The sequence below is a fragment of the Parus major genome, chromosome 22, assembly GCF_001522545.3.
Source record: "Parus major isolate Abel chromosome 22, Parus_major1.1, whole genome shotgun sequence".
Lineage (NCBI taxonomy): Eukaryota > Metazoa > Chordata > Aves > Passeriformes > Paridae > Parus > Parus major.
In genome coordinates, this window is record NC_031790.1 from 3,546,956 (window position 1) to 3,556,994 (window position 10,039).

The following is a 10,039-nucleotide window of genomic DNA, read 5'->3' on the forward strand; positions in this document are numbered from 1 at the left end:
AATGATTTTTGCCAGCCATCATCTTTCAACGTGCAGCTCCCCATCTTTGGGGCTTCAGTCTCTGCTCAAATTAATTAACCTTGCTCAGACTGCCTGTGCCAGACAGGGCTGGGGAGGATGCGCTGTGCTCCCAGCCAGGTCAGGCAGGGTGGTGACAATGGGTGTCCCTGGCAGGGAACCGACCCCAAAACCAACCCCCAGACCCCGGTCCAGCCTGACAGGGTGTGACAATGTGACAGGGTGGTGACAATGGGTGTCCCCAGCAGGGAACCGACCCCAAAACCAACCCCCAGGGTGACAAGGATGGCAAGAAGTGGGGTGTGCAAGAGAAGCTCTCCCACAGCTCCCACTGCCCCTCCCCACTTTAGGGAAGGATATTTCTGGGTTTTCCCATTGCAGAGCTCTGTCCCTTCATGTGAAGCGTTGGGCACCCATCCTCCTTTGGGCATCAGAACCTCTGGAGTGTCCCCAAACCTGGTGGCACCCCGCACCCAGGGCTCACTGGCGTGTGCCGGCTGCCGATGCTCCGGCTGGTGGGTGCAGGATTCAATCATTAATCCTCATCCCAGCTTTAAAAGTGCTGAGTGGAAAGCAATTCCATGGAGAAGTCGCTGTGTTCAGAGGGGGATTTAATGGAAAATCAAAGGGGAGGGAGCAGAGGCGGGAGGGGCACGGCCGGGCTCTGGAGAGCCCAGCAGAGCTTCCCTCCCACCCGGCCACCTCGCTCTGTCATTGCTGTTTCCCCCCAAAGCAGCCACCAAATCATTATTAACATTATAAATAAAATGAGAGGGCAAGTTATTAAATGTAAAATATGTGGAGTCCTCCTCGAACTCACTGCGTAGTTCATAAATATGATGGCTTAATTTCATCTGTAATCCGAGCGGCTGATGAAGCATTACACAGCTCCCTGTTAATTGAAGTTGTTAACAAAGCTGAAGAGGGAGATTATTATGTATAGACTTTTATCCTTCAGGGGTATCATCATAACAGATCATAAATGGAAATGAATTCATGGCTCCCACGTGGTTTAGTGCCAGGCGTGTGGCCAGCGCAGCCCTGGGGATGGGACACAGGGCAGGTCCTGCCTGGGAGGGTCCCCTGTCCCCTTCCACAGCCCCAGCCCTGAGCCCTGAGCCCTGAGCCCCGGCCAAGCTCCCGGCTCTCCTCGCAGCACCTTCAGCATGAGCTTCCTGCAGCCCAGCTCTGGGTTTGTGGAGCCTTTGGAAGCCTTTGGCTGTGATGTGTGATCATTGCCATGGGCTGGGGCACGCCATTCCTCAGGGGAGATGGAAAATCCATTCCCTGGCCGCTGTATCCCAGCCGGAACGCTCAGGTGCAGGAGGATCCTCTGAGCTGGGGCCAGTTATTTACTGTGGAGCATGAGGCAGCTCCTGCGAGGGCTCCTGGGGCTCCATTCATTTCCCAGCTCCACGGACAAAGGGTCGTTACCATCCCAGACAGGAGCATCCATGTTTCCAGCACATTGCTTAAAGCAATATTTTCCTTTGGCCTCTGTTGGCAATGGGTTGTTTGTTATATGGAGAAGTGGCTGCCAGGTGTTAGAAGCTGTCTGGGAGCAGAATCTCCCTTCCCTTGGCATTCTGTGCTCACTCCTTGCTCCCCACAGAGCCCTGGGAGATGCTTCCACAGCGAGTGGGTGCCAGTGCCCAGCGCAGGCCCCCGGATCACCCTGTGCCCAGCCAGGGGCTGCAGCCTGCGTGTCTGGGCTGTGCTGCTTCCAGGTGCAGTTATGAAAACACACAATGGCGTTTCCTTCTCCTGGACCCCATTGGCTTTTTCCACCCTGCACATTATCCAGGAAATTCTCGTCTATACCTTGGAGGAGTTGCTGTGATTATCTGGAACACGTTACTTGCACACAGCAAATGCAAATTAATGTAGTCTTCACATTTCGCCGTGGCAATAAAGGGGAATGTTGACATCAGCCTGAAAGTAGAATTAACTTTTGCATGATGTGGTGTGAGCGCGAGGTGTTGAAACCCGCGGCCGAGACTTTCCAAGTCACAGTAAAGAACTGTTCTGGCAGCGTTTCCAGGAGCAGAGGTGAGCTGAGTGCTCTCTCTGTTCCAGCCTGGATTATTGCTTTGCCGGCCTTTCCAAACCCTGCCATTTTGTCTCGTTACCTCTAATGCGCTCCCTGCTTTATTGCAAGCTCATCTCCTTAGGAGGGGAGAGTTACGGCGCTGTCGGGCTCTGCTGCTCTCGGCTCAAGAGCCGGCTGCTCCCGGCAGCTCCGGCCTCCCCTGGCCCCGAATCCCCCCAGCATCCCGGGACCCCCGAAGTGGAGCAGGCAGGGCTGGGGGGCCGGCTCCTGCAGCCCCCGAATCCCCCCAGCACCCCGGGACCCCCGAATATGAGCAGGCAGGGCTGGGGGGCCGGCTCCTGCAGCCCCCGAATCCCCCCAGCATCCCGGGACCCCCGAAGCGGAGCAGGCAGGGCTGGAGGGCCGGCTCCTGCAGCCCCCGGCAGCCGCAGCCCCTCCGGATCGGTGTTAACACCTTGTCCTCGGCGGCGTCACCCTTAAATCACGGCTGAGGCTCAATGGGAAGGGACAGGGCTGAGAGCCCTATCGATCCCTTCTGCAGCGCACGGGCTCCCAAACCCCCGGCCAGAGCAAAACCCGGCCTGGAGCTCGGGCTGCTGCCCCGCAAACGTGTCCTGGGGGCTTCTCAGGCTTGGGCTGAGCAGGGCTGCTCCGGGGCTGGGCTTTCAGGGTGTGCCAGGAGCCAGGAGAGCACCCCAGGACCCCCTCTGTGGGGAGGGGCTCACAGAGCACCCCAGCACCTTTCCACAGCTCCGGGGAGCGGTGGGAGCAGCTCTGGCTGCCCTGGGGGCTCGGTGTGACCCTTGGAGGGGTCAGCACCTCCCTCCCTGGCCAGGCTCCAGGACAATTCGGGCTGAGTGGGCTGTAAATGGGGAAGAAGGGAAAACAAATGATGCCAGCAGCAAGTGAAGGAAGTGTAGGAGCATTATGTAAAATATTAAATTTAATGCTATTCCATTTTCCATCTCAGTTATTAAATTAACTGAGAACTATGCTTGCACTTAAAAGATTCCTGTCATATTTTATGCACACGATGATCTCAGAGTAATTCGTGTTAGAAATATGTCATGTTAAATTACAGATACCAATAAACCTTACTTAAACTCGGCATTGATCATGCATGGGAGATAAACTCCTCAGGGCCAGATCCCCCCAGTCGTGCACCCCCAGCTCTTCTCCCCTCCCTGGGATGGGACAGCGAGGGACAGAGGGGGAAATTTCCTCTCTTGCCTCCCCAGGCAGGGCTGGGGCCAGGCAGAGCCAGCAGGGCACGGCAGGAGCAGAGGGGACACGGTTGGGGTTTCTCTCCTGGGGACAGCAGCTCTTGTTTGACGTGCTGGGAGAGCCGAGGTGTGCAGAGCAGGTGAGGGGTGACGGCTCTCCCTGCCGGGGTGACACCGCTTATCGGCAGATTTGGTGTCACCGTAGCAAACGTGGCACGGTGACAGCCTGTCTCGTGTGTGGTGTCACCTCTGCTGGCACAGGCCCATGGTCCCAGCTGCCCCCTCCCCGCAGCAGCAGCCTCCATTCCTTTGCTGAGCTCTGTAAATCCCCTCTCCGTGCAGTGCTGGGAGTGCTGCTTTTCGGGGTGCCGAGACTGCACCTGCTCAGAGACACCCCTGAGCCTGTAAATGGGGACACTGGGGCAGGGAGGGCACCCCCAAAACACAGCCCACGGCTGCGGGGCGAGCTCCCAGAGCCCCCAGGGCAGGCACGGGAGTGAGTCCCTGGCACGGGAGGGCAGCCCTGGCTTCCAGCTCTTGCCCTGAGAGCGAGCCAGAGGTGCATTAGAGGCGCCAGGCTCGATGCGAGAGGGAAAATGCTAATAATAGTTCTGGGCAGAAGGGGAGCACAGTCCCTCCCTCCTGCACAGCCTCCTGCCGCCTCTGGTCACCAGCCCCCCGGGGGATGCTCCTGCTCTGGGACCACCCTGTGCCCCCACAGCCCCAGAGGACGGTCCCCATCTCCACAGCCAGCACATGAGGACAGCAGAGCCCTCGGAGGGACAGGAGCACCAAACCCCTTCCCAAAACCCATCCTGCAGCGTGCCCAGGGCTCGCAGCGCTCCCACACTCCATGGCACGGCCCTCATGTGATCCAAGGCTTGGCTTTTCCTTTATGAAAATCCTCTGCCTGCGCACAGGAATCACAAGCTCTGGCTGCCCTGAGGCTGCTCCCACGGCGGCTCTGAGGCGTTTCAGGGCAGTTTGGCTCCTGCCTCCCCTTGAACAGCACCGATTGTTGGGGGAGCAGGGTCCCGGCCGCCCCCGGGCAGCGCCGGCTGCAGCGCCCGGCCAGGACGGGCTCATCCCGGGGATGGACTGGAGCCCCTCGCTTGTCCTCACCCTGAGTGACCTGATGGGAAGAGCCAGTGTCCCTGGGACTGCTGCTGCTAATCCACACCCAAGGAGCATCTGAAAGCTCAACCTGTTGGTTCCTTTCCTTTTGAGAGTGACCCAGAGGCTCCCCAGGGTCCATCCCCGCTCTGGTCACGGCTGTAAATGTGACCAGAGCCCATCAGGGCTGGGAGCAGCCCAGGGTGACTGTCCACTCTCAAGGTGTGATTGTGGGGCTGTGTGAGGCCATCCCCGGGGACAACAACTCCCCAGAGCAGCCGGGAGCCTTTGGAGTGTCGGAGCTGAGCCGAGCCGGGTGCTGAGCTCTGCCTTTCCCCACAGCCGAGCATCCCTGGGCTGAGCGTGCCACGACAGCAGCCGCGGTGACAGCGGCTGTGAGCTCGCAAAGCCGAGCTCCGGTGGGGTCCCCAGAGCCCCGGGAGCCCCGAGCTCAGGCTCCCGCTGCCAGGGAGTAATTGGGTGCAGCAGCACATGCTGCGGGGCTGCTTTCATCCTGCTCCAGGTGGCTGCAATCCAGTGCAGGATTTACAGTGCCCTGACCCTGAGCTGTCAAGAAGGAACAGCCAGATTAATGGGGTGGGCGGGTTCGTGCAATAATCGTTTGTTTGATGTGACAAGCCTGATAGGCGTTGATTTACTTACAGACTGATAGGCTTTTAATTGAGCACCTCCGTCCCAGTCACATCAAAGGCAGAGGTTGACAAGGGGCCCCTTTTACCAAAAGCTCCCAGTGACTGACAGATCCTGGATGCTAATTCTCCCGGGGAGGGGGTTCCCTCTTTTCTCTTGGTGGTTTTTTATTCTCCGGCCGGGCCGGGCCGGCGCAGAAAAAGCTCCTTTTCCTGCAGGAGAGGGTGTCTCTCCTCACCCAGAGCCCCCTGCACGACCCTGCCAGGCTTTTCTTTCCCTCCACGAGAGTTTTGGGGAGCCCCTGCCTCCTCCCGCTGCCAGGATGTCACAGGCAGGGGGGCACCAGGGACAGGGCTTCCCCCCGTGCTGTCCCCAACATGGAGATGCTGCCCCTGGCACCCACCTTGTTCCTGGGGTGCCCTTCCTCCACCCCTGCCCTGCCTTCTGGGCCTTTGGGGTTGCTCTGGGTCATTCCCCCCCTAAAGGAGAGGCCAGTGGCCCTCTGGTTGCCACACAGGTCCGGGGGGCACAGCACCTTATCCCTGTCCCCAGGGCCAGCAGGGTGGCAATCTCAGAGGGCACCACTGGCACGCACAGGAGCATCCCAGGCCAGTCCAGGTGGTCACCAAACACACCTCTGGGTCCAGCTGTGCCACTGAATGCACAAGAGCTGGAAGAAATCAGCTGGGAAGCAGAGGCAGAACCAAGCCACAGCTGGTCTGGGGTGATTTTTGGTGTCGGGGTGCGTTACCTGCCCTGCTGCTGGGGCTCCTCGTGGGTTACACACCAAGACTTTGTGGATGACCCTGGATGGGCACAGAAAGTCACCTGGAGGTGAGTGTGATCCTGTGCACAGAGCAGGTGTACAGGCCCACCAAAGGGTCTGGAAATGCAAAAGCAAACCCAAGTGGCTCAGACATTTTGTGAAAGACTTATAGGGGATTATGCTCTTAATGGGAAATTTAAGGATGTGGGTATAAATCACAGCCTTTTCCTCTAACCTGTGGGGTAGCATTCGCCTGAGCCTTTGGGCTGGATTAGCTCTGTCTATTTATGTTTTAAAGACTGATGTGTTTTTCACTATCAAAATATAAATTATTTTTACTGTATCAATGATTAAATATTTTTCTTTGAGATCATAGAGTCCAAAAAAATAAATGTTTCTGAAGAGGCATTCAAAAAATTTAAAAGAAGAAAAAAATCCCTCTGAGAACCCCTTTTGTCATTTGCAACCAATAAAAATGCCTATTGTTATGAAGGGCTCATAAATAATCTGATTTTGGCATGCTTTCATACCATACAGAAAATGAATAAATTAAACTTGATTTACAGCCTTTTTCATTTTTATTAGAGTTGCTCCAAACACTTTCTGTGACGTACGTGCCAGATGAGCTGCACTGAATGGTTTGAGGCTCTGGCCCTGGTATTATAGAAATTAAGTTGGTTTCATTTGCATAGTTTAATTAACTAATACTGGCAAAGAAAAAAAGGAAACGGGGGTGAAGGGGAATTTTTTTGTGGGTGTCTGAGGATTAATTGAACCCAGTGAGGCTGATCCCAGGGAAACGTTGGGATCCCCACATCAATTTTGGGGTTGGCAGTGCTGATAGTGATGGAGATTGGGGGGGTCACCACCACCCCCCACTTCAGAGACAGGGAAACTGAGGCACGGGAGCTTGGCACGGCTCTGTGGCAGCAGCTCGGGGGTCAGCAGAGAGAACACCCCAAAGTGTCCTGCCTTCATCCCAGGGCTGTGCAGACCCTCACTCTGATGGCACGGCTGAAATCTTGGAGATGAACAGGTAAACCCCCTAAAAAATCCCAGTGAAGTGACTGTGACCCCGGGACCAGCTCCTTCCCTCCCTGGTGACTGGGGGATGCTCTCCTCCCCCCTTCTGCAATTTATCCCGTCGAATTTCCCACCAGGAAACAGCTTCATTACATCAACAACAGGAAGACCCCACAGCTTTGTCACACAGAAAAGCAGCTGTTAGTCACACATCAAGGGAGCAGGGGAGGGGAAAAAAACCCTTCACCTTTTTCTGCTTTAATGTTTGCAGCGTTAATGGCTCTGCGGAGGGAAGCGATCCCGGCCATTCCATAACTAACCATCACCAGCGAGGATCACTTAATATCCAAGTGTCTTCCTGCTTTTCCTGCTACATGATTGCTTTGGAAAGAAAGATTAATTCCAACTTTAAAAAAGAAAACACTATTTTTATCATTGCCAGGAGTCTATACGGGCTTAAAAAAGAAAAAGCACTTGCTTGTCGTTTTACATCTTGCAATTTTGTCAGTTGTTTTAAAACATGTCTCCTGTAATAAATAAGATCATTTTTATGCACTTGTTCTGCAGCTAAAAGCAAGGCCCGGGCTGGTGTTGCGTGGGGAGTGGAGGCACTCGGGGATGGAGCAGGGCAGGGAAAACGCTGACTCGGGAGGTTTTGATTCCCCAGAGCAGCTGAGGAGCTGCGGGGTGGGGAGGGGGGATTTATCTGGGCACAGCAGGTGTACAACGGGCACTGAGGGACGGGTAAAGGCTCGGATTTAGGATGTGCCTTGGATCCTCATCCTGCAGCGGGGGCTGGAGCCGCCCCCAGCTCTCCCCACAGTGCCTGGAAGCTCCGTGGGACCCGTCCAGGACGCACCCAGCGCGGGCTGTCCCCCTGGCCTGTCCCTCAGTGCCCTGCACAGCTGGGAGATGGTGCCTGCTGCACATCCCACACACCCCCAGCTCCCCTTGCCCTCTTTTCCCTTAAACTGTGTCCAGCAGCAATGAGGCAGGAGTGATTTATTCCGGAGTCAAAGCCCAGCAGAGTTACAGCGATTTAAATCCGTGCAGGTTGCAGCACTCGGATGCTTCTCTCCATCCTGCCTGCTCTGCACCCCTTGGCACCAGGATGCCGGGGCCAAGGGACAGAAAACTCCCTGCTCAGACTCATCCCAAGCTACTGAAAGGTCTTGAAGGTAAACAAAAACCTAATTCCCTCTTCCCCAGCCTCGCTTCACAGGTCGCAAAGACACTGGAGTCCCTGAGCCTCGTTAGGGCTCAGGAACTCGTCCTTGGTGAAACCAAACGTCCTCAGTGGCAGCCCAGGTGGGGCAAGTCCTGCTTAGGGATAAAAACACCATCTTTCATTGGTGAAAGTGCTCCCCGAGGCTTCTGGTCTTCTTTGGCTTTGCTTCTATTCCAAATATTTGGCTTTTCCTTTGGTGCTGGTGTTATTTTTGTTGGGCAAGGGTCTCGCTGCTTTTATTTGAACTTGTGCAATCTCTGAGCAGAGAGGGGTTTGTCACGGAGCAGATCTGAACATGGAACAGGGAAGTTTAACTTTCTCCCCTCTTGTTCTCCTTAACAAAAACAAGACCCTCGTGGGTTTTAGAGCAGAGGATCCAACCAGTGCCGGGAAGGGCACCAGCGTGGAGCAAGATCCATCATCACCCACAACATCCCTCTGATGGAGCTTTAATCCAGCAAACACAGGCTGGTGCAGAAATGGTCTCTGTGTGCCAGCACCGGGGCAGGATCAGGCCTTGGGCACGACCTGGGCTTTGGGGAAGGATGAACGGCCCCGGGGGCATCGCTGCTCCGTGCCCTCGCTCGGCCCCGGCACCGCCGCTGCTCTTACGCTCCTGTCCCACCTGATTTTAGCTTACTCTGTGAAGGCCGAGTTGTTGTTGTTGGCAAACAACTCGAGGGACTTTGAGGAAAGCCTTTTTTTCTGTTTCCTCCTTCCCTGAATGGCTCCTTTGAAAGGCAGCGCCTCTCCGCTTCCATCCCGCTGTCCGGATTGAATCGATCTCGCGGTCAGCTTTGGGAGAGCGCAAAAAAGAGAAGAAAAAAGCCTCACAAAGAGGGGAAAGGGACAGGTCTGACCCTGGGTGTGATTGATAGTGGTTGGATAAGCGAGACTGGATGTCAGGCTGCGCTGGGCGATGCCAGCACTCACCGGGGAAATCCAGCAAAGCCTTTTTTCCCAGAACCCAGAGCAGCGGGCTTGGGGAGGGGTGGGCACATGAACTTAATAATAGCAACATTGTTGGAACATAAAGCATGTGTCAGGAGTTAATATGATTAATTAGAGGTGTCTGTCCCTCCCCCTCTCCCTCACTGGGTAGGCAGGAGGGACCTGAAACACAAACCCAGGGGGGCAGAGGTGGGGCTGGAATGGGCACCTGGCCCCACACTGCCTTTCTTCAGGCCAAAGGTCCTCAGTTCTCATCCCATCCTGGCTCCCACAATTTTATCCTGTCACTCCACATCCCCATCCTATTGCACATCTCCCCTCAAGCCCCCATTCTCCCACCAGCTCCCACCTGAAGCCCAGGAGAGCCAGGGAAGGAGCTCTCACCCCACCAGGACCCCGCAGCCTCACATGCAGGAATCACTTGGATACAGCTCCAGGATTTATCCACGTGCCTCGGCTCCTCGGGGATAGAGCCTGGCTGAGCTCGGCTGGTTTTCAGCCCCCTGCAAAACTGAAGCCCCGGGGGATTTTGAAATTAATTCAAGGATGTCTGGAAAAGGTAACTAGAAATAGGAAGTTAATTGTTGGAAGTTAATTAGTTATACAGCAGCCTGCACTGGCACCTGAAGATTTTTAAGACTCAGCAAAGCAAAGAAAGGAGAAAATGCCTGGAGAAAAGGAGTTGTAGGTTCATAAGGGAATTGTCACTTTGTGAGATCTGAGTTAAGGTCAGCCCCCTCACCTTGGCTGGCTCTGGGACGGGGCACAGGTGCTGCCTGCAGGGTCAGGGCAGTGGCAGGACACGGGCACTGGGGACAGGAGCCACTGGCACAGGGGTGCTGAGCTGTGCCGTGCCAGGCTGTGCCAGGCTGAACTTATCAAGGCAGTGCCGTGCCAAGGTGTGCCAGCTGAGCCATGCTGTTCTAGGCTGTGCCAGGCTGATCTTATTGAGGCAGTGCCATGCCAAGGTGTGCCAGCTGAGCCGTGCCATGCCAGGCTGTGCCAGGCTGATCTTA